The sequence below is a fragment of the Anomaloglossus baeobatrachus genome, unplaced genomic scaffold (genome assembly GCF_048569485.1).
Source record: "Anomaloglossus baeobatrachus isolate aAnoBae1 unplaced genomic scaffold, aAnoBae1.hap1 Scaffold_3368, whole genome shotgun sequence".
In the NCBI taxonomy this organism is placed as follows: domain Eukaryota; kingdom Metazoa; phylum Chordata; class Amphibia; order Anura; family Aromobatidae; genus Anomaloglossus; species Anomaloglossus baeobatrachus.
In genome coordinates this window covers 60,126-82,384 of record NW_027442743.1, presented here as the reverse complement: position 1 = coordinate 82,384, position 22,259 = coordinate 60,126, and the positions used below count along the sequence as shown (strand labels likewise).

Genomic DNA, 22,259 nt, shown 5'->3' with positions numbered 1-22,259 from the left:
TTCAATTACACATGATCTAGATTAGACTGACAACAAGATACTGCACGGGACATAGCAGAGTTGGTGAAGTTGAGTGGTGATGAGTTTGCTATTTGGATGAATAAAGCAAGTAAAAAGTGTGTTAGATAAAAATTCATTTCAATTCGCTAATCGGGCTAATATGAATCAGGTGAATCGAGTTCTGCTTTTGGAAACTGGGTTAAGAAGGGGTGCACCGTTCCTGGAGGTACTGCAATACCAGGTCAATGCGTGGAGTGGACAGAGCAAGCTCTTTTTCCATCTCCCTGTTCTAAAAATCCATTTAATATATGGTCCCCAGATAGGGGACGTATCAGATATTAAACTGATAAGAACAGATACTACACTTGATCTTAGCCAAAAGGCCGAGAAGCGATAACCAGAATTGGTTTGGGCCTCGAGTGGCACCCTGGCCTATGCCGGACACATCTTAGGGAGAGAGAGCGAGAGGGAGACAAACCCACGCCTACACAAGACATTTTGTCACCCAAGCCAACCCTTGAAAAGGCTGCTTTGCAGAGCAAAAACAAGAAGAATGGTGCGTTTTGCAGCCGCCGCCCACTGCAATGAATCTGAATAACTCCTCCTTTAGGGCGCAAGCAACTCCCCTCCCCCTTGCAGTCTTTCCAATTCACGATACAAAAAGACGGACAGGACAGGTTGCCTGACTTTCCGTCACTGCCACCCTTTGCCATCCTTACCCGTAGAAAGCCCTTTCATCATCCCCAAACCCTAATCTTTTCCCTTTCCTTCCCAGCCCCCAAACCCTGCCCTCTGTACCTTTCTCACCACCCGCTTCCCTTCTCCTGTCATCCCCCTACCACCCGGGAAAAAAAGAGATTGCCCCCTCCTTCCACTAGCCCACCCTCCCACCCAAAGAACAACTTCTTCTGCGCAGCTTGTTTTCTAGGCAGCAGCGCTATTGTGATGTCATCGGGGGGCATTGTGACAAGCCGCCAGTGTTCCATCTCTTCATGTTGTGCACTGTTCAAACCGAAAATACATCAACAGGCAGGCTACAGAAAAGCTTACTAACAAAGGTTAGAGAGGGGCTTTCTCAGAGGGCTTTTTACAGTTTGTCTATTCCCAATTAGCCGGTTTAGTATACTTAATGAAAGTACTAATTCTTTCATAGGCCGCCCATTCTTAGTATTTGACGTTCAGGTAACAACAGGTAACTTTATTTGGAGTGGAAGCAGAGAGATAACACCAGATGCCAATTGTAGATCCTCTCACACCTGTGGTCACTGCAGCATCTGACTCCACTTTGTCCAAAAGGGATCTATTCCATTCAATTACACATGATCTAGATTAGACTGACAACAAGATACTGCACGGGACATAGCAGAGTTGGTGAAGTTGAGTGGTGATGAGTTTGCTATTTGGATGAATAAAGCAAGTAAAAAGTGTGTTAGATAAAAATTCATTTCAATTCGCTAATCGGGCTAATATGAATCAGGTGAATCGAGTTCTGCTTTTGGAAACTGGGTTAAGAAGGGGTGCACCGTTCCTGGAGGTACTGCAATACCAGGTCAATGCGTGGAGTGGACAGAGCAAGCTCTTTTTCCATCTCCCTGTTCTAAAAATCCATTTAATATATGGTCCCCAGATAGGGGACGTATCAGATATTAAACTGATAAGAACAGATACTACACTTGATCTTAGCCAAAAGGCCGAGAAGCAATAACCAGAATTGGTTTGGGCCTCGAGTGGCACCCTGGCCTATGCCGGACACATCTTAGGGAGAGAGAGCGAGAGGGAGACAAACCCACGCCTACACAAGACATTTTGTCACCCAAGCCAACCCTTGAAAAGGCTGCTTTGCAGAGCAAAAACAAGAAGAATGGTGCGTTTTGCAGCCGCCGCCCACTGCAATGAATCTGAATAACTCCTCCTTTAGGGCGCAAGCAACTCCCCTCCCCCTTGCAGTCTTTCCAATTCACGATACAAAAAGACGGACAGGACAGGTTGCCTGACTTTCCGTCACTGCCACCCTTTGCCATCCTTACCCGTAGAAAGCCCTTTCATCATCCCCAAACCCTAATCTTTTCCCTTTCCTTCCCAGCCCCCAAACCCTGCCCTCTGTACCTTTCTCACCACCCGCTTCCCTTCTCCTGTCATCCCCCTACCACCCGGGAAAAAAAGAGATTGCCCCCTCCTTCCACTAGCCCACCCTCCCACCCAAAGAACAACTTCTTCTGCGCAGCTTGTTTTCTAGGCAGCAGCGCTATTGTGATGTCATCGGGGGGCATTGTGACAAGCCGCCAGTGTTCCGTCTCTTCATGTTGTGCACTGTTCAAACCGAAAATACATCAACAGGCAGGCTACAGAAAAGCTTACTAACAAAGGTTAGAGAGGGGCTTTCTCAGAGGGCTTTTTACAGTTTGTCTATTCCCAATTAGCCGGTTTAGTATACTTAATGAAAGTACTAATTCTTTCATAGGCCGCCCATTCTTAGTATTTGACGTTCAGGTAACAACAGGTAACTTTATTTGGAGTGGAAGCAGAGAGATAACACCAGATGCCAATTGTAGATCCTCTCACACCTGTGGTCACTGCAGCATCTGACTCCACTTTGTCCAAAAGGGATCTATTCCATTCAATTACACATGATCTAGATTAGACTGACAACAAGATACTGCACGGGACATAGCAGAGTTGGTGAAGTTGAGTGGTGATGAGTTTGCTATTTGGATGAATAAAGCAAGTAAAAAGTGTGTTAGATAAAAATTCATTTCAATTCGCTAATCGGGCTAATATGAATCAGGTGAATCGAGTTCTGCTTTTGGAAACTGGGTTAAGAAGGGGTGCACCGTTCCTGGAGGTACTGCAATACCAGGTCAATGCGTGGAGTGGACAGAGCAAGCTCTTTTTCCATCTCCCTGTTCTAAAAATCCATTTAATATATGGTCCCCAGATAGGGGACGTATCAGATATTAAACTGATAAGAACAGATACTACACTTGATCTTAGCCAAAAGGCCGAGAAGCGATAACCAGAATTGGTTTGGGCCTCGAGTGGCACCCTGGCCTATGCCGGACACATCTTAGGGAGAGAGAGCGAGAGGGAGACAAACCCACGCCTACACAAGACATTTTGTCACCCAAGCCAACCCTTGAAAAGGCTGCTTTGCAGAGCAAAAACAAGAAGAATGGTGCGTTTTGCAGCCGCCGCCCACTGCAATGAATCTGAATAACTCCTCCTTTAGGGCGCAAGCAACTCCCCTCCCCCTTGCAGTCTTTCCAATTCACGATACAAAAAGACGGACAGGACAGGTTGCCTGACTTTCCGTCACTGCCACCCTTTGCCATCCTTACCCGTAGAAAGCCCTTTCATCATCCCCAAACCCTAATCTTTTCCCTTTCCTTCCCAGCCCCCAAACCCTGCCCTCTGTACCTTTCTCACCACCCGCTTCCCTTCTCCTGTCATCCCCCTACCACCCGGGAAAAAAAGAGATTGCCCCCTCCTTCCACTAGCCCACCCTCCCACCCAAAGAACAACTTCTTCTGCGCAGCTTGTTTTCTAGGCAGCAGCGCTATTGTGATGTCATCGGGGGGCATTGTGACAAGCCGCCAGTGTTCCGTCTCTTCATGTTGTGCGCTGTTCAAACCGAAAATACATCAACAGGCAGGCTACAGAAAAGCTTACTAACAAAGGTTAGAGAGGGGCTTTCTCAGAGGGCTTTTTACAGTTTGTCTATTCCCAATTAGCCGGTTTAGTATACTTAATGAAAGTACTAATTCTTTCATAGGCCGCCCATTCTTAGTATTTGACGTTCAGGTAACAAGAGGTAACTTTATTTGGAGTGGAAGCAGAGAGATAACACCAGATGCCAATTGTAGATCCTCTCACACCTGTGGTCACTGCAGCATCTGACTCCACTTTGTCCAAAAGGGATCTATTCCATTCAATTACACATGATCTAGATTAGACTGACAACAAGATACTGCACGGGACATAGCAGAGTTGGTGAAGTTGAGTGGTGATGAGTTTGCTATTTGGATGAATAAAGCAAGTAAAAAGTGTGTTAGATAAAAATTCATTTCAATTCGCTAATCGGGCTAATATGAATCAGGTGAATCGAGTTCTGCTTTTGGAAACTGGGTTAAGAAGGGGTGCACCGTTCCTGGAGGTACTGCAATACCAGGTCAATGCGTGGAGTGGACAGAGCAAGCTCTTTTTCCATCTCCCTGTTCTAAAAATCCATTTAATATATGGTCCCCAGATAGGGGACGTATCAGATATTAAACTGATAAGAACAGATACTACACTTGATCTTAGCCAAAAGGCCGAGAAGCGATAACCAGAATTGGTTTGGGCCTCGAGTGGCACCCTGGCCTATGCCGGACACATCTTAGGGAGAGAGAGCGAGAGGGAGACAAACCCACGCCTACACAAGACATTTTGTCACCCAAGCCAACCCTTGAAAAGGCTGCTTTGCAGAGCAAAAACAAGAAGAATGGTGCGTTTTGCAGCCGCCGCCCACTGCAATGAATCTGAATAACTCCTCCTTTAGGGCGCAAGCAACTCCCCTCCCCCTTGCAGTCTTTCCAATTCACGATACAAAAAGACGGACAGGACAGGTTGCCTGACTTTCCGTCACTGCCACCCTTTGCCATCCTTACCCGTAGAAAGCCCTTTCATCATCCCCAAACCCTAATCTTTTCCCTTTCCTTCCCAGCCCCCAAACCCTGCCCTCTGTACCTTTCTCACCACCCGCTTCCCTTCTCCTGTCATCCCCCTACCACCCGGGAAAAAAAGAGATTGCCCCCTCCTTCCACTAGCCCACCCTCCCACCCAAAGAACAACTTCTTCTGCGCAGCTTGTTTTCTAGGCAGCAGCGCTATTGTGATGTCATCGGGGGGCATTGTGACAAGCCGCCAGTGTTCCGTCTCTTCATGTTGTGCACTGTTCAAACCGAAAATACATCAACAGGCAGGCTACAGAAAAGCTTACTAACAAAGGTTAGAGAGGGGCTTTCTCAGAGGGCTTTTTACAGTTTGTCTATTCCCAATTAGCCGGTTTAGTATACTTAATGAAAGTACTAATTCTTTCATAGGCCGCCCATTCTTAGTATTTGACGTTCAGGTAACAACAGGTAACTTTATTTGGAGTGGAAGCAGAGAGATAACACCAGATGCCAATTGTAGATCCTCTCACACCTGTGGTCACTGCAGCATCTGACTCCACTTTGTCCAAAAGGGATCTATTCCATTCAATTACACATGATCTAGATTAGACTGACAACAAGATACTGCACGGGACATAGCAGAGTTGGTGAAGTTGAGTGGTGATGAGTTTGCTATTTGGATGAATAAAGCAAGTAAAAAGTGTGTTAGATAAAAATTCATTTCAATTCGCTAATCGGGCTAATATGAATCAGGTGAATCGAGTTCTGCTTTTGGAAACTGGGTTAAGAAGGGGTGCACCGTTCCTGGAGGTACTGCAATACCAGGTCAATGCGTGGAGTGGACAGAGCAAGCTCTTTTTCCATCTCCCTGTTCTAAAAATCCATTTAATATATGGTCCCCAGATAGGGGACGTATCAGATATTAAACTGATAAGAACAGATTTTTTGACTGATAAGAACAGATACTACACTTGATCTTAGCCAAAAGGCCGAGAAGCGATAACCAGAATTGGTTTGGGCCTCGAGTGGCACCCTGGCCTATGCCGGACACATCTTAGGGAGAGAGAGCGAGAGGGAGACAAACCCACGCCTACACAAGACATTTTGTCACCCAAGCCAACCCTTGAAAAGGCTGCTTTGCAGAGCAAAAACAAGAAGAATGGTGCGTTTTGCAGCCGCCGCCCACTGCAATGAATCTGAATAACTCCTCCTTTAGGGCGCAAGCAACTCCCCTCCCCCTTGCAGTCTTTCCAATTCACGATACAAAAAGACGGACAGGACAGGTTGCCTGACTTTCCGTCACTGCCACCCTTTGCCATCCTTACCCGTAGAAAGCCCTTTCATCATCCCCAAACCCTAATCTTTTCCCTTTCCTTCCCAGCCCCCAAACCCTGCCCTCTGTACCTTTCTCACCACCCGCTTCCCTTCTCCTGTCATCCCCCTACCACCCGGGAAAAAAAGAGATTGCCCCCTCCTTCCACTAGCCCACCCTCCCACCCAAAGAACAACTTCTTCTGCGCAGCTTGTTTTCTAGGCAGCAGCGCTATTGTGATGTCATCGGGGGGCATTGTGACAAGCCGCCAGTGTTCCGTCTCTTCATGTTGTGCACTGTTCAAACCGAAAATACATCAACAGGCAGGCTACAGAAAAGCTTACTAACAAAGGTTAGAGAGGGGCTTTCTCAGAGGGCTTTTTACAGTTTGTCTATTCCCAATTAGCCGGTTTAGTATACTTAATGAAAGTACTAATTCTTTCATAGGCCGCCCATTCTTAGTATTTGACGTTCAGGTAACAACAGGTAACTTTATTTGGAGTGGAAGCAGAGAGATAACACCAGATGCCAATTGTAGATCCTCTCACACCTGTGGTCACTGCAGCATCTGACTCCACTTTGTCCAAAAGGGATCTATTCCATTCAATTACACATGATCTAGATTAGACTGACAACAAGATACTGCACGGGACATAGCAGAGTTGGTGAAGTTGAGTGGTGATGAGTTTGCTATTTGGATGAATAAAGCAAGTAAAAAGTGTGTTAGATAAAAATTCATTTCAATTCGCTAATCGGGCTAATATGAATCAGGTGAATCGAGTTCTGCTTTTGGAAACTGGGTTAAGAAGGGGTGCACCGTTCCTGGAGGTACTGCAATACCAGGTCAATGCGTGGAGTGGACAGAGCAAGCTCTTTTTCCATCTCCCTGTTCTAAAAATCCATTTAATATATGGTCCCCAGATAGGGGACGTATCAGATATTAAACTGATAAGAACAGATACTACACTTGATCTTAGCCAAAAGGCCGAGAAGCGATAACCAGAATTGGTTTGGGCCTCGAGTGGCACCCTGGCCTATGCCGGACACATCTTAGGGAGAGAGAGCGAGAGGGAGACAAACCCACGCCTACACAAGACATTTTGTCACCCAAGCCAACCCTTGAAAAGGCTGCTTTGCAGAGCAAAAACAAGAAGAATGGTGCGTTTTGCAGCCGCCGCCCACTGCAATGAATCTGAATAACTCCTCCTTTAGGGCGCAAGCAACTCCCCTCCCCCTTGCAGTCTTTCCAATTCACGATACAAAAAGACGGACAGGACAGGTTGCCTGACTTTCCGTCACTGCCACCCTTTGCCATCCTTACCCGTAGAAAGCCCTTTCATCATCCCCAAACCCTAATCTTTTCCCTTTCCTTCCCAGCCCCCAAACCCTGCCCTCTGTACCTTTCTCACCACCCGCTTCCCTTCTCCTGTCATCCCCCTACCACCCGGGAAAAAAAGAGATTGCCCCCTCCTTCCACTAGCCCACCCTCCCACCCAAAGAACAACTTCTTCTGCGCAGCTTGTTTTCTAGGCAGCAGCGCTATTGTGATGTCATCGGGGGGCATTGTGACAAGCCGCCAGTGTTCCGTCTCTTCATGTTGTGCACTGTTCAAACCGAAAATACATCAACAGGCAGGCTACAGAAAAGCTTACTAACAAAGGTTAGAGAGGGGCTTTCTCAGAGGGCTTTTTACAGTTTGTCTATTCCCAATTAGCCGGTTTAGTATACTTAATGAAAGTACTAATTCTTTCATAGGCCGCCCATTCTTAGTATTTGACGTTCAGGTAACAACAGGTAACTTTATTTGGAGTGGAAGCAGAGAGATAACACCAGATGCCAATTGTAGATCCTCTCACACCTGTGGTCACTGCAGCATCTGACTCCACTTTGTCCAAAAGGGATCTATTCCATTCAATTACACATGATCTAGATTAGACTGACAACAAGATACTGCACGGGACATAGCAGAGTTGGTGAAGTTGAGTGGTGATGAGTTTGCTATTTGGATGAATAAAGCAAGTAAAAAGTGTGTTAGATAAAAATTCATTTCAATTCGCTAATCGGGCTAATATGAATCAGGTGAATCGAGTTCTGCTTTTGGAAACTGGGTTAAGAAGGGGTGCACCGTTCCTGGAGGTACTGCAATACCAGGTCAATGCGTGGAGTGGACAGAGCAAGCTCTTTTTCCATCTCCCTGTTCTAAAAATCCATTTAATATATGGTCCCCAGATAGGGGACGTATCAGATATTAAACTGATAAGAACAGATACTACACTTGATCTTAGCCAAAAGGCCGAGAAGCGATAACCAGAATTGGTTTGGGCCTCGAGTGGCACCCTGGCCTATGCCGGACACATCTTAGGGAGAGAGAGCGAGAGGGAGACAAACCCACGCCTACACAAGACATTTTGTCACCCAAGCCAACCCTTGAAAAGGCTGCTTTGCAGAGCAAAAACAAGAAGAATGGTGCGTTTTGCAGCCGCCGCCCACTGCAATGAATCTGAATAACTCCTCCTTTAGGGCGCAAGCAACTCCCCTCCCCCTTGCAGTCTTTCCAATTCACGATACAAAAAGACGGACAGGACAGGTTGCCTGACTTTCCGTCACTGCCACCCTTTGCCATCCTTACCCGTAGAAAGCCCTTTCATCATCCCCAAACCCTAATCTTTTCCCTTTCCTTCCCAGCCCCCAAACCCTGCCCTCTGTACCTTTCTCACCACCCGCTTCCCTTCTCCTGTCATCCCCCTACCACCCGGGAAAAAAAGAGATTGCCCCCTCCTTCCACTAGCCCACCCTCCCACCCAAAGAACAACTTCTTCTGCGCAGCTTGTTTTCTAGGCAGCAGCGCTATTGTGATGTCATCGGGGGGCATTGTGACAAGCCGCCAGTGTTCCGTCTCTTCATGTTGTGCACTGTTCAAACCGAAAATACATCAACAGGCAGGCTACAGAAAAGCTTACTAACAAAGGTTAGAGAGGGGCTTTCTCAGAGGGCTTTTTACAGTTTGTCTATTCCCAATTAGCCGGTTTAGTATACTTAATGAAAGTACTAATTCTTTCATAGGCCGCCCATTCTTAGTATTTGACGTTCAGGTAACAACAGGTAACTTTATTTGGAGTGGAAGCAGAGAGATAACACCAGATGCCAATTGTAGATCCTCTCACACCTGTGGTCACTGCAGCATCTGACTCCACTTTGTCCAAAAGGGATCTATTCCATTCAATTACACATGATCTAGATTAGACTGACAACAAGATACTGCACGGGACATAGCAGAGTTGGTGAAGTTGAGTGGTGATGAGTTTGCTATTTGGATGAATAAAGCAAGTAAAAAGTGTGTTAGATAAAAATTCATTTCAATTCGCTAATCGGGCTAATATGAATCAGGTGAATCGAGTTCTGCTTTTGGAAACTGGGTTAAGAAGGGGTGCACCGTTCCTGGAGGTACTGCAATACCAGGTCAATGCGTGGAGTGGACAGAGCAAGCTCTTTTTCCATCTCCCTGTTCTAAAAATCCATTTAATATATGGTCCCCAGATAGGGGACGTATCAGATATTAAACTGATAAGAACAGATACTACACTTGATCTTAGCCAAAAGGCCGAGAAGCGATAACCAGAATTGGTTTGGGCCTCGAGTGGCACCCTGGCCTATGCCGGACACATCTTAGGGAGAGAGAGCGAGAGGGAGACAAACCCACGCCTACACAAGACATTTTGTCACCCAAGCCAACCCTTGAAAAGGCTGCTTTGCAGAGCAAAAACAAGAAGAATGGTGCGTTTTGCAGCCGCCGCCCACTGCAATGAATCTGAATAACTCCTCCTTTAGGGCGCAAGCAACTCCCCTCCCCCTTGCAGTCTTTCCAATTCACGATACAAAAAGACGGACAGGACAGGTTGCCTGACTTTCCGTCACTGCCACCCTTTGCCATCCTTACCCGTAGAAAGCCCTTTCATCATCCCCAAACCCTAATCTTTTCCCTTTCCTTCCCAGCCCCCAAACCCTGCCCTCTGTACCTTTCTCACCACCCGCTTCCCTTCTCCTGTCATCCCCCTACCACCCGGGAAAAAAAGAGATTGCCCCCTCCTTCCACTAGCCCACCCTCCCACCCAAAGAACAACTTCTTCTGCGCAGCTTGTTTTCTAGGCAGCAGCGCTATTGTGATGTCATCGGGGGGCATTGTGACAAGCCGCCAGTGTTCCGTCTCTTCATGTTGTGCACTGTTCAAACCGAAAATACATCAACAGGCAGGCTACAGAAAAGCTTACTAACAAAGGTTAGAGAGGGGCTTTCTCAGAGGGCTTTTTACAGTTTGTCTATTCCCAATTAGCCGGTTTAGTATACTTAATGAAAGTACTAATTCTTTCATAGGCCGCCCATTCTTAGTATTTGACGTTCAGGTAACAACAGGTAACTTTATTTGGAGTGGAAGCAGAGAGATAACACCAGATGCCAATTGTAGATCCTCTCACACCTGTGGTCACTGCAGCATCTGACTCCACTTTGTCCAAAAGGGATCTATTCCATTCAATTACACATGATCTAGATTAGACTGACAACAAGATACTGCACGGGACATAGCAGAGTTGGTGAAGTTGAGTGGTGATGAGTTTGCTATTTGGATGAATAAAGCAAGTAAAAAGTGTGTTAGATAAAAATTCATTTCAATTCGCTAATCGGGCTAATATGAATCAGGTGAATCGAGTTCTGCTTTTGGAAACTGGGTTAAGAAGGGGTGCACCGTTCCTGGAGGTACTGCAATACCAGGTCAATGCGTGGAGTGGACAGAGCAAGCTCTTTTTCCATCTCCCTGTTCTAAAAATCCATTTAATATATGGTCCCCAGATAGGGGACGTATCAGATATTAAACTGATAAGAACAGATACTACACTTGATCTTAGCCAAAAGGCCGAGAAGCGATAACCAGAATTGGTTTGGGCCTCGAGTGGCACCCTGGCCTATGCCGGACACATCTTAGGGAGAGAGAGCGAGAGGGAGACAAACCCACGCCTACACAAGACATTTTGTCACCCAAGCCAACCCTTGAAAAGGCTGCTTTGCAGAGCAAAAACAAGAAGAATGGTGCGTTTTGCAGCCGCCGCCCACTGCAATGAATCTGAATAACTCCTCCTTTAGGGCGCAAGCAACTCCCCTCCCCCTTGCAGTCTTTCCAATTCACGATACAAAAAGACGGACAGGACAGGTTGCCTGACTTTCCGTCACTGCCACCCTTTGCCATCCTTACCCGTAGAAAGCCCTTTCATCATCCCCAAACCCTAATCTTTTCCCTTTCCTTCCCAGCCCCCAAACCCTGCCCTCTGTACCTTTCTCACCACCCGCTTCCCTTCTCCTGTCATCCCCCTACCACCCGGGAAAAAAAGAGATTGCCCCCTCCTTCCACTAGCCCACCCTCCCACCCAAAGAACAACTTCTTCTGCGCAGCTTGTTTTCTAGGCAGCAGCGCTATTGTGATGTCATCGGGGGGCATTGTGACAAGCCGCCAGTGTTCCGTCTCTTCATGTTGTGCACTGTTCAAACCGAAAATACATCAACAGGCAGGCTACAGAAAAGCTTACTAACAAAGGTTAGAGAGGGGCTTTCTCAGAGGGCTTTTTACAGTTTGTCTATTCCCAATTAGCCGGTTTAGTATACTTAATGAAAGTACTAATTCTTTCATAGGCCGCCCATTCTTAGTATTTGACGTTCAGGTAACAACAGGTAACTTTATTTGGAGTGGAAGCAGAGAGATAACACCAGATGCCAATTGTAGATCCTCTCACACCTGTGGTCACTGCAGCATCTGACTCCACTTTGTCCAAAAGGGATCTATTCCATTCAATTACACATGATCTAGATTAGACTGACAACAAGATACTGCACGGGACATAGCAGAGTTGGTGAAGTTGAGTGGTGATGAGTTTGCTATTTGGATGAATAAAGCAAGTAAAAAGTGTGTTAGATAAAAATTCATTTCAATTCGCTAATCGGGCTAATATGAATCAGGTGAATCGAGTTCTGCTTTTGGAAACTGGGTTAAGAAGGGGTGCACCGTTCCTGGAGGTACTGCAATACCAGGTCAATGCGTGGAGTGGACAGAGCAAGCTCTTTTTCCATCTCCCTGTTCTAAAAATCCATTTAATATATGGTCCCCAGATAGGGGACGTATCAGATATTAAACTGATAAGAACAGATACTACACTTGATCTTAGCCAAAAGGCCGAGAAGCGATAACCAGAATTGGTTTGGGCCTCGAGTGGCACCCTGGCCTATGCCGGACACATCTTAGGGAGAGAGAGCGAGAGGGAGACAAACCCACGCCTACACAAGACATTTTGTCACCCAAGCCAACCCTTGAAAAGGCTGCTTTGCAGAGCAAAAACAAGAAGAATGGTGCGTTTTGCAGCCGCCGCCCACTGCAATGAATCTGAATAACTCCTCCTTTAGGGCGCAAGCAACTCCCCTCCCCCTTGCAGTCTTTCCAATTCACGATACAAAAAGACGGACAGGACAGGTTGCCTGACTTTCCGTCACTGCCACCCTTTGCCATCCTTACCCGTAGAAAGCCCTTTCATCATCCCCAAACCCTAATCTTTTCCCTTTCCTTCCCAGCCCCCAAACCCTGCCCTCTGTACCTTTCTCACCACCCGCTTCCCTTCTCCTGTCATCCCCCTACCACCCGGGAAAAAAAGAGATTGCCCCCTCCTTCCACTAGCCCACCCTCCCACCCAAAGAACAACTTCTTCTGCGCAGCTTGTTTTCTAGGCAGCAGCGCTATTGTGATGTCATCGGGGGGCATTGTGACAAGCCGCCAGTGTTCCGTCTCTTCATGTTGTGCACTGTTCAAACCGAAAATACATCAACAGGCAGGCTACAGAAAAGCTTACTAACAAAGGTTAGAGAGGGGCTTTCTCAGAGGGCTTTTTACAGTTTGTCTATTCCCAATTAGCCGGTTTAGTATACTTAATGAAAGTACTAATTCTTTCATAGGCCGCCCATTCTTAGTATTTGACGTTCAGGTAACAACAGGTAACTTTATTTGGAGTGGAAGCAGAGAGATAACACCAGATGCCAATTGTAGATCCTCTCACACCTGTGGTCACTGCAGCATCTGACTCCACTTTGTCCAAAAGGGATCTATTCCATTCAATTACACATGATCTAGATTAGACTGACAACAAGATACTGCACGGGACATAGCAGAGTTGGTGAAGTTGAGTGGTGATGAGTTTGCTATTTGGATGAATAAAGCAAGTAAAAAGTGTGTTAGATAAAAATTCATTTCAATTCGCTAATCGGGCTAATATGAATCAGGTGAATCGAGTTCTGCTTTTGGAAACTGGGTTAAGAAGGGGTGCACCGTTCCTGGAGGTACTGCAATACCAGGTCAATGCGTGGAGTGGACAGAGCAAGCTCTTTTTCCATCTCCCTGTTCTAAAAATCCATTTAATATATGGTCCCCAGATAGGGGACGTATCAGATATTAAACTGATAAGAACAGATACTACACTTGATCTTAGCCAAAAGGCCGAGAAGCGATAACCAGAATTGGTTTGGGCCTCGAGTGGCACCCTGGCCTATGCCGGACACATCTTAGGGAGAGAGAGCGAGAGGGAGACAAACCCACGCCTACACAAGACATTTTGTCACCCAAGCCAACCCTTGAAAAGGCTGCTTTGCAGAGCAAAAACAAGAAGAATGGTGCGTTTTGCAGCCGCCGCCCACTGCAATGAATCTGAATAACTCCTCCTTTAGGGCGCAAGCAACTCCCCTCCCCCTTGCAGTCTTTCCAATTCACGATACAAAAAGACGGACAGGACAGGTTGCCTGACTTTCCGTCACTGCCACCCTTTGCCATCCTTACCCGTAGAAAGCCCTTTCATCATCCCCAAACCCTAATCTTTTCCCTTTCCTTCCCAGCCCCCAAACCCTGCCCTCTGTACCTTTCTCACCACCCGCTTCCCTTCTCCTGTCATCCCCCTACCACCCGGGAAAAAAAGAGATTGCCCCCTCCTTCCACTAGCCCACCCTCCCACCCAAAGAACAACTTCTTCTGCGCAGCTTGTTTTCTAGGCAGCAGCGCTATTGTGATGTCATCGGGGGGCATTGTGACAAGCCGCCAGTGTTCCGTCTCTTCATGTTGTGCACTGTTCAAACCGAAAATACATCAACAGGCAGGCTACAGAAAAGCTTACTAACAAAGGTTAGAGAGGGGCTTTCTCAGAGGGCTTTTTACAGTTTGTCTATTCCCAATTAGCCGGTTTAGTATACTTAATGAAAGTACTAATTCTTTCATAGGCCGCCCATTCTTAGTATTTGACGTTCAGGTAACAACAGGTAACTTTATTTGGAGTGGAAGCAGAGAGATAACACCAGATGCCAATTGTAGATCCTCTCACACCTGTGGTCACTGCAGCATCTGACTCCACTTTGTCCAAAAGGGATCTATTCCATTCAATTACACATGATCTAGATTAGACTGACAACAAGATACTGCACGGGACATAGCAGAGTTGGTGAAGTTGAGTGGTGATGAGTTTGCTATTTGGATGAATAAAGCAAGTAAAAAGTGTGTTAGATAAAAATTCATTTCAATTCGCTAATCGGGCTAATATGAATCAGGTGAATCGAGTTCTGCTTTTGGAAACTGGGTTAAGAAGGGGTGCACCGTTCCTGGAGGTACTGCAATACCAGGTCAATGCGTGGAGTGGACAGAGCAAGCTCTTTTTCCATCTCCCTGTTCTAAAAATCCATTTAATATATGGTCCCCAGATAGGGGACGTATCAGATATTAAACTGATAAGAACAGATACTACACTTGATCTTAGCCAAAAGGCCGAGAAGCGATAACCAGAATTGGTTTGGGCCTCGAGTGGCACCCTGGCCTATGCCGGACACATCTTAGGGAGAGAGAGCGAGAGGGAGACAAACCCACGCCTACACAAGACATTTTGTCACCCAAGCCAACCCTTGAAAAGGCTGCTTTGCAGAGCAAAAACAAGAAGAATGGTGCGTTTTGCAGCCGCCGCCTACTGCAATGAATCTGAATAACTCCTCCTTTAGGGCGCAAGCAACTCCCCTCCCCCTTGCAGTCTTTCCAATTCACGATACAAAAAGACGGACAGGACAGGTTGCCTGACTTTCCGTCACTGCCACCCTTTGCCATCCTTACCCGTAGAAAGCCCTTTCATCATCCCCAAACCCTAATCTTTTCCCTTTCCTTCCCAGCCCCCAAACCCTGCCCTCTGTACCTTTCTCACCACCCGCTTCCCTTCTCCTGTCATCCCCCTACCACCCGGGAAAAAAAGAGATTGCCCCCTCCTTCCACTAGCCCACCCTCCCACCCAAAGAACAACTTCTTCTGCGCAGCTTGTTTTCTAGGCAGCAGCGCTATTGTGATGTCATCGGGGGGCATTGTGACAAGCCGCCAGTGTTCCGTCTCTTCATGTTGTGCACTGTTCAAACCGAAAATACATCAACAGGCAGGCTACAGAAAAGCTTACTAACAAAGGTTAGAGAGGGGCTTTCTCAGAGGGCTTTTTACAGTTTGTCTATTCCCAATTAGCCGGTTTAGTATACTTAATGAAAGTACTAATTCTTTCATAGGCCGCCCATTCTTAGTATTTGACGTTCAGGTAACAACAGGTAACTTTATTTGGAGTGGAAGCAGAGAGATAACACCAGATGCCAATTGTAGATCCTCTCACACCTGTGGTCACTGCAGCATCTGACTCCACTTTGTCCAAAAGGGATCTATTCCATTCAATTACACATGATCTAGATTAGACTGACAACAAGATACTGCACGGGACATAGCAGAGTTGGTGAAGTTGAGTGGTGATGAGTTTGCTATTTGGATGAATAAAGCAAGTAAAAAGTGTGTTAGATAAAAATTCATTTCAATTCGCTAATCGGGCTAATATGAATCAGGTGAATCGAGTTCTGCTTTTGGAAACTGGGTTAAGAAGGGGTGCACCGTTCCTGGAGGTACTGCAATACCAGGTCAATGCGTGGAGTGGACAGAGCAAGCTCTTTTTCCATCTCCCTGTTCTAAAAATCCATTTAATATATGGTCCCCAGATAGGGGACGTATCAGATATTAAACTGATAAGAACAGATACTACACTTGATCTTAGCCAAAAGGCCGAGAAGCGATAACCAGAATTGGTTTGGGCCTCGAGTGGCACCCTGGCCTATGCCGGACACATCTTAGGGAGAGAGAGCGAGAGGGAGACAAACCCACGCCTACACAAGACATTTTGTCACCCAAGCCAACCCTTGAAAAGGCTGCTTTGCAGAGCAAAAACAAGAAGAATGGTGCGTTTTGCAGCCGCCGCCCACTGCAATGAATCTGAATAACTCCTCCTTTAGGGCGCAAGCAACTCCCCTCCCCCTTGCAGTCTTTCCAATTCACGATACAAAAAGACGGACAGGACAGGTTGCCTGACTTTCCGTCACTGCCACCCTTTGCCATCCTTACCCGTAGAAAGCCCTTTCATCATCCCCAAACCCTAATCTTTTCCCTTTCCTTCCCAGCCCCCAAACCCTGCCCTCTGTACCTTTCTCACCACCCGCTTCCCTTCTCCTGTCATCCCCCTACCACCCGGGAAAAAAAGAGATTGCCCCCTCCTTCCACTAGCCCACCCTCCCACCCAAAGAACAACTTCTTCTGCGCAGCTTGTTTTCTAGGCAGCAGCGCTATTGTGATGTCATCGGGGGGCATTGTGACAAGCCGCCAGTGTTCCGTCTCTTCATGTTGTGCACTGTTCAAACCGAAAATACATCAACAGGCAGGCTACAGAAAAGCTTACTAACAAAGGTTAGAGAGGGGCTTTCTCAGAGGGCTTTTTACAGTTTGTCTATTCCCAATTAGCCGGTTTAGTATACTTAATGAAAGTACTAATTCTTTCATAGGCCGCCCATTCTTAGTATTTGACGTTCAGGTAACAACAGGTAACTTTATTTGGAGTGGAAGCAGAGAGATAACACCAGATGCCAATTGTAGATCCTCTCACACCTGTGGTCACTGCAGCATCTGACTCCACTTTGTCCAAAAGGGATCTATTCCATTCAATTACACATGATCTAGATTAGACTGACAACAAGATACTGCACGGGACATAGCAGAGTTGGTGAAGTTGAGTGGTGATGAGTTTGCTATTTGGATGAATAAAGCAAGTAAAAAGTGTGTTAGATAAAAATTCATTTCAATTCGCTAATCGGGCTAATATGAATCAGGTGAATCGAGTTCTGCTTTTGGAAACTGGGTTAAGAAGGGGTGCACCGTTCCTGGAGGTACTGCAATACCAGGTCAATGCGTGGAGTGGACAGAGCAAGCTCTTTTTCCATCTCCCTGTTCTAAAAATCCATTTAATATATGGTCCCCAGATAGGGGACGTATCAGATATTAAACTGATAAGAACAGATACTACACTTGATCTTAGCCAAAAGGCCGAGAAGCGATAACCAGAATTGGTTTGGGCCTCGAGTGGCACCCTGGCCTATGCCGGACACATCTTAGGGAGAGAGAGCGAGAGGGAGACAAACCCACGCCTACACAAGACATTTTGTCACCCAAGCCAACCCTTGAAAAGGCTGCTTTGCAGAGCAAAAACAAGAAGAATGGTGCGTTTTGCAGCCGCCGCCCACTGCAATGAATCTGAATAACTCCTCCTTTAGGGCGCAAGCAACTCCCCTCCCCCTTGCAGTCTTTCCAATTCACGATACAAAAAGACGGACAGGACAGGTTGCCTGACTTTCCGTCACTGCCACCCTTTGCCATCCTTACCCGTAGAAAGCCCTTTCATCATCCCCAAACCCTAATCTTTTCCCTTTCCTTCCCAGCCCCCAAACCCTGCCCTCTGTACCTTTCTCACCACCCGCTTCCCTTCTCCTGTCATCCCCCTACCACCCGGGAAAAAAAGAGATTGCCCCCTCCTTCCACTAGCCCACCCTCCCACCCAAAGAACAACTTCTTCTGCGCAGCTTGTTTTCTAGGCAGCAGCGCTATTGTGATGTCATCGGGGGGCATTGTGACAAGCCGCCAGTGTTCCGTCTCTTCATGTTGTGCACTGTTCAAACCGAAAATACATCAACAGGCAGGCTACAGAAAAGCTTACTAACAAAGGTTAGAGAGGGGCTTTCTCAGAGGGCTTTTTACAGTTTGTCTATTCCCAATTAGCCGGTTTAGTATACTTAATGAAAGTACTAATTCTTTCATAGGCCGCCCATTCTTAGTATTTGACGTTCAGGTAACAACAGGTAACTTTATTTGGAGTGGAAGCAGAGAGATAACACCAGATGCCAATTGTAGATCCTCTCACACCTGTGGTCACTGCAGCATCTGACTCCACTTTGTCCAAAAGGGATCTATTCCATTCAATTACACATGATCTAGATTAGACTGACAACAAGATACTGCACGGGACATAGCAGAGTTGGTGAAGTTGAGTGGTGATGAGTTTGCTATTTGGATGAATAAAGCAAGTAAAAAGTGTGTTAGATAAAAATTCATTTCAATTCGCTAATCGGGCTAATATGAATCAGGTGAATCGAGTTCTGCTTTTGGAAACTGGGTTAAGAAGGGGTGCACCGTTCCTGGAGGTACTGCAATACCAGGTCAATGCGTGGAGTGGACAGAGCAAGCTCTTTTTCCATCTCCCTGTTCTAAAAATCCATTTAATATATGGTCCCCAGATAGGGGACGTATCAGATATTAAACTGATAAGAACAGATACTACACTTGATCTTAGCCAAAAGGCCGAGAAGCGATAACCAGAATTGGTTTGGGCCTCGAGTGGCACCCTGGCCTATGCCGGACACATCTTAGGGAGAGAGAGCGAGAGGGAGACAAACCCACGCCTACACAAGACATTTTGTCACCCAAGCCAACCCTTGAAAAGGCTGCTTTGCAGAGCAAAAACAAGAAGAATGGTGCGTTTTGCAGCCGCCGCCCACTGCAATGAATCTGAATAACTCCTCCTTTAGGGCGCAAGCAACTCCCCTCCCCCTTGCAGTCTTTCCAATTCACGATACAAAAAGACGGACAGGACAGGTTGCCTGACTTTCCGTCACTGCCACCCTTTGCCATCCTTACCCGTAGAAAGCCCTTTCATCATCCCCAAACCCTAATCTTTTCCCTTTCCTTCCCAGCCCCCAAACCCTGCCCTCTGTACCTTTCTCACCACCCGCTTCCCTTCTCCTGTCATCCCCCTACCACCCGGGAAAAAAAGAGATTGCCCCCTCCTTCCACTAGCCCACCCTCCCACCCAAAGAACAACTTCTTCTGCGCAGCTTGTTTTCTAGGCAGCAGCGCTATTGTGATGTCATCGGGGGGCATTGTGACAAGCCGCCAGTGTTCCGTCTCTTCATGTTGTGCACTGTTCAAACCGAAAATACATCAACAGGCAGGCTACAGAAAAGCTTACTAACAAAGGTTAGAGAGGGGCTTTCTCAGAGGGCTTTTTACAGTTTGTCTATTCCCAATTAGCCGGTTTAGTATACTTAATGAAAGTACTAATTCTTTCATAGGCCGCCCATTCTTAGTATTTGACGTTCAGGTAACAACAGGTAACTTTATTTGGAGTGGAAGCAGAGAGATAACACCAGATGCCAATTGTAGATCCTCTCACACCTGTGGTCACTGCAGCATCTGACTCCACTTTGTCCAAAAGGGATCTATTCCATTCAATTACACATGATCTAGATTAGACTGACAACAAGATACTGCACGGGACATAGCAGAGTTGGTGAAGTTGAGTGGTGATGAGTTTGCTATTTGGATGAATAAAGCAAGTAAAAAGTGTGTTAGATAAAAATTCATTTCAATTCGCTAATCGGGCTAATATGAATCAGGTGAATCGAGTTCTGCTTTTGGAAACTGGGTTAAGAAGGGGTGCACCGTTCCTGGAGGTACTGCAATACCAGGTCAATGCGTGGAGTGGACAGAGCAAGCTCTTTTTCCATCTCCCTGTTCTAAAAATCCATTTAATATATGGTCCCCAGATAGGGGACGTATCAGATATTAAACTGATAAGAACAGATGAGATTTCATCCGCAATTTTCAGAAAACGGTCATCGGCCACCACACAAAAGCGCAGTGCCGCAGGTGATCGCCTCCCGAGCCCAGGAACCACCAGCCATAAGGGGACGTAACCACCAAAAGGCGCAACAATCCCCGAGGCCGGCGGTTGTGCAAGCCCGGGCCCCTCCCAGCCAAGACCAAGGCAAACCCAATGAAGGGACTACACTTGATCTTAGCCAAAAGGCCGAGAAGCGATAACCAGAATTGGTTTGGGCCTCGAGTGGCACCCTGGCCTATGCCGGACACATCTTAGGGAGAGAGAGCGAGAGGGAGACAAACCCACGCCTACACAAGACATTTTGTCACCCAAGCCAACCCTTGAAAAGGCTGCTTTGCAGAGCAAAAACAAGAAGAATGGTGCGTTTTGCAGCCGCCGCCCACTGCAATGAATCTGAATAACTCCTCCTTTAGGGCGCAAGCAACTCCCCTCCCCCTTGCAGTCTTTCCAATTCACGATACAAAAAGACGGACAGGACAGGTTGCCTGACTTTCCGTCACTGCCACCCTTTGCCATCCTTACCCGTAGAAAGCCCTTTCATCATCCCCAAACCCTAATCTTTTCCCTTTCCTTCCCAGCCCCCAAACCCTGCCCTCTGTACCTTTCTCACCACCCGCTTCCCTTCTCCTGTCATCCCCCTACCACCCGGGAAAAAAAGAGATTGCCCCCTCCTTCCACTAGCCCACCCTCCCACCCAAAGAACAACTTCTTCTGCGCAGCTTGTTTTCTAGGCAGCAGCGCTATTGTGATGTCATCGGGGGGCATTGTGACAAGCCGCCAGTGTTCCGTCTCTTCATGTTGTGCACTGTTCAAACCGAAAATACATCAACAGGCAGGCTACAGAAAAGCTTACTAACAAAGGTTAGAGAGGGGCTTTCTCAGAGGGCTTTTTACAGTTTGTCTATTCCCAATTAGCCGGTTTAGTATACTTAATGAAAGTACTAATTCTTTCATAGGCCGCCCATTCTTAGTATTTGACGTTCAGGTAACAACAGGTAACTTTATTTGGAGTGGAAGCAGAGAGATAACACCAGATGCCAATTGTAGATCCTCTCACACCTGTGGTCACTGCAGCATCTGACTCCACTTTGTCCAAAAGGGATCTATTCCATTCAATTACACATGATCTAGATTAGACTGACAACAAGATACTGCACGGGACATAGCAGAGTTGGTGAAGTTGAGTGGTGATGAGTTTGCTATTTGGATGAATAAAGCAAGTAAAAAGTGTGTTAGATAAAAATTCATTTCAATTCGCTAATCGGGCTAATATGAATCAGGTGAATCGAGTTCTGCTTTTGGAAACTGGGTTAAGAAGGGGTGCACCGTTCCTGGAGGTACTGCAATACCAGGTCAATGCGTGGAGTGGACAGAGCAAGCTCTTTTTCCATCTCCCTGTTCTAAAAATCCATTTAATATATGGTCCCCAGATAGGGGACGTATCAGATATTAAACTGATAAGAACAGATACTACACTTGATCTTAGCCAAAAGGCCGAGAAGCGATAACCAGAATTGGTTTGGGCCTCGAGTGGCACCCTGGCCTATGCCGGACACATCTTAGGGAGAGAGAGCGAGAGGGAGACAAACCCACGCCTACACAAGACATTTTGTCACCCAAGCCAACCCTTGAAAAGGCTGCTTTGCAGAGCAAAAACAAGAAGAATGGTGCGTTTTGCAGCCGCCGCCCACTGCAATGAATCTGAATAACTCCTCCTTTAGGGCGCAAGCAACTCCCCTCCCCCTTGCAGTCTTTCCAATTCACGATACAAAAAGACGGACAGGACAGGTTGCCTGACTTTCCGTCACTGCCACCCTTTGCCATCCTTACCCGTAGAAAGCCCTTTCATCATCCCCAAACCCTAATCTTTTCCCTTTCCTTCCCAGCCCCCAAACCCTGCCCTCTGTACCTTTCTCACCACCCGCTTCCCTTCTCCTGTCATCCCCCTACCACCCGGGAAAAAAAGAGATTGCCCCCTCCTTCCACTAGCCCACCCTCCCACCCAAAGAACAACTTCTTCTGCGCAGCTTGTTTTCTAGGCAGCAGCGCTATTGTGATGTCATCGGGGGGCATTGTGACAAGCCGCCAGTGTTCCGTCTCTTCATGTTGTGCACTGTTCAAACCGAAAATACATCAACAGGCAGGCTACAGAAAAGCTTACTAACAAAGGTTAGAGAGGGGCTTTCTCAGAGGGCTTTTTACAGTTTGTCTATTCCCAATT

General features: G+C 46.8%; 16 non-coding genes and 1 pseudogene across 16 annotated transcripts; all 17 read right to left on the bottom strand.

Moving 5' to 3' along the window:
* Window positions 1-204: 204 nt before the first annotated feature.
* On the bottom strand, window positions 205-395 carry LOC142271450 (U2 spliceosomal RNA). Its single transcript, XR_012736501.1, has one exon. It is a non-coding gene; the product is annotated as a U2 spliceosomal RNA (small nuclear RNA).
* A 1,117-nt stretch (window positions 396-1,512) lies between these two features.
* Window positions 1,513-1,703, bottom strand: LOC142271453 (U2 spliceosomal RNA). The gene has a single exon (XR_012736503.1). It is a non-coding gene; the product is annotated as a U2 spliceosomal RNA (small nuclear RNA).
* A 1,117-nt stretch (window positions 1,704-2,820) lies between these two features.
* LOC142271449 (U2 spliceosomal RNA) lies at window positions 2,821-3,011 on the bottom strand. Its single transcript, XR_012736500.1, has one exon. It is a non-coding gene; the product is annotated as a U2 spliceosomal RNA (small nuclear RNA).
* A 1,117-nt stretch (window positions 3,012-4,128) lies between these two features.
* Window positions 4,129-4,319, bottom strand: LOC142271448 (U2 spliceosomal RNA). Its single transcript, XR_012736499.1, has one exon. It is a non-coding gene; the product is annotated as a U2 spliceosomal RNA (small nuclear RNA).
* A 1,117-nt stretch (window positions 4,320-5,436) lies between these two features.
* Window positions 5,437-5,649, bottom strand: LOC142271455 (U2 spliceosomal RNA; annotated as a pseudogene).
* Window positions 5,650-6,766: 1,117 nt separating this feature from the next.
* On the bottom strand, window positions 6,767-6,957 carry LOC142271447 (U2 spliceosomal RNA). Its single transcript, XR_012736498.1, has one exon. It is a non-coding gene; the product is annotated as a U2 spliceosomal RNA (small nuclear RNA).
* A 1,117-nt stretch (window positions 6,958-8,074) lies between these two features.
* LOC142271446 (U2 spliceosomal RNA) lies at window positions 8,075-8,265 on the bottom strand. Its single transcript, XR_012736497.1, has one exon. It is a non-coding gene; the product is annotated as a U2 spliceosomal RNA (small nuclear RNA).
* A 1,117-nt stretch (window positions 8,266-9,382) lies between these two features.
* Window positions 9,383-9,573, bottom strand: LOC142271514 (U2 spliceosomal RNA). The gene has a single exon (XR_012736555.1). It is a non-coding gene; the product is annotated as a U2 spliceosomal RNA (small nuclear RNA).
* A 1,117-nt stretch (window positions 9,574-10,690) lies between these two features.
* On the bottom strand, window positions 10,691-10,881 carry LOC142271513 (U2 spliceosomal RNA). The gene has a single exon (XR_012736554.1). It is a non-coding gene; the product is annotated as a U2 spliceosomal RNA (small nuclear RNA).
* Window positions 10,882-11,998: 1,117 nt separating this feature from the next.
* Window positions 11,999-12,189, bottom strand: LOC142271512 (U2 spliceosomal RNA). The gene has a single exon (XR_012736553.1). It is a non-coding gene; the product is annotated as a U2 spliceosomal RNA (small nuclear RNA).
* Window positions 12,190-13,306: 1,117 nt separating this feature from the next.
* LOC142271511 (U2 spliceosomal RNA) lies at window positions 13,307-13,497 on the bottom strand. The gene has a single exon (XR_012736552.1). It is a non-coding gene; the product is annotated as a U2 spliceosomal RNA (small nuclear RNA).
* A 1,117-nt stretch (window positions 13,498-14,614) lies between these two features.
* LOC142271510 (U2 spliceosomal RNA) lies at window positions 14,615-14,805 on the bottom strand. Its single transcript, XR_012736551.1, has one exon. It is a non-coding gene; the product is annotated as a U2 spliceosomal RNA (small nuclear RNA).
* Window positions 14,806-15,922: 1,117 nt separating this feature from the next.
* On the bottom strand, window positions 15,923-16,113 carry LOC142271507 (U2 spliceosomal RNA). The gene has a single exon (XR_012736549.1). It is a non-coding gene; the product is annotated as a U2 spliceosomal RNA (small nuclear RNA).
* Window positions 16,114-17,230: 1,117 nt separating this feature from the next.
* LOC142271506 (U2 spliceosomal RNA) lies at window positions 17,231-17,421 on the bottom strand. Its single transcript, XR_012736548.1, has one exon. It is a non-coding gene; the product is annotated as a U2 spliceosomal RNA (small nuclear RNA).
* A 1,117-nt stretch (window positions 17,422-18,538) lies between these two features.
* Window positions 18,539-18,729, bottom strand: LOC142271505 (U2 spliceosomal RNA). The gene has a single exon (XR_012736547.1). It is a non-coding gene; the product is annotated as a U2 spliceosomal RNA (small nuclear RNA).
* A 1,117-nt stretch (window positions 18,730-19,846) lies between these two features.
* Window positions 19,847-20,031, bottom strand: LOC142271457 (U2 spliceosomal RNA). The gene has a single exon (XR_012736506.1). It is a non-coding gene; the product is annotated as a U2 spliceosomal RNA (small nuclear RNA).
* A 1,322-nt stretch (window positions 20,032-21,353) lies between these two features.
* Window positions 21,354-21,544, bottom strand: LOC142271504 (U2 spliceosomal RNA). Its single transcript, XR_012736546.1, has one exon. It is a non-coding gene; the product is annotated as a U2 spliceosomal RNA (small nuclear RNA).
* Between the last annotated feature and the right edge of the window lie 715 nt (window positions 21,545-22,259).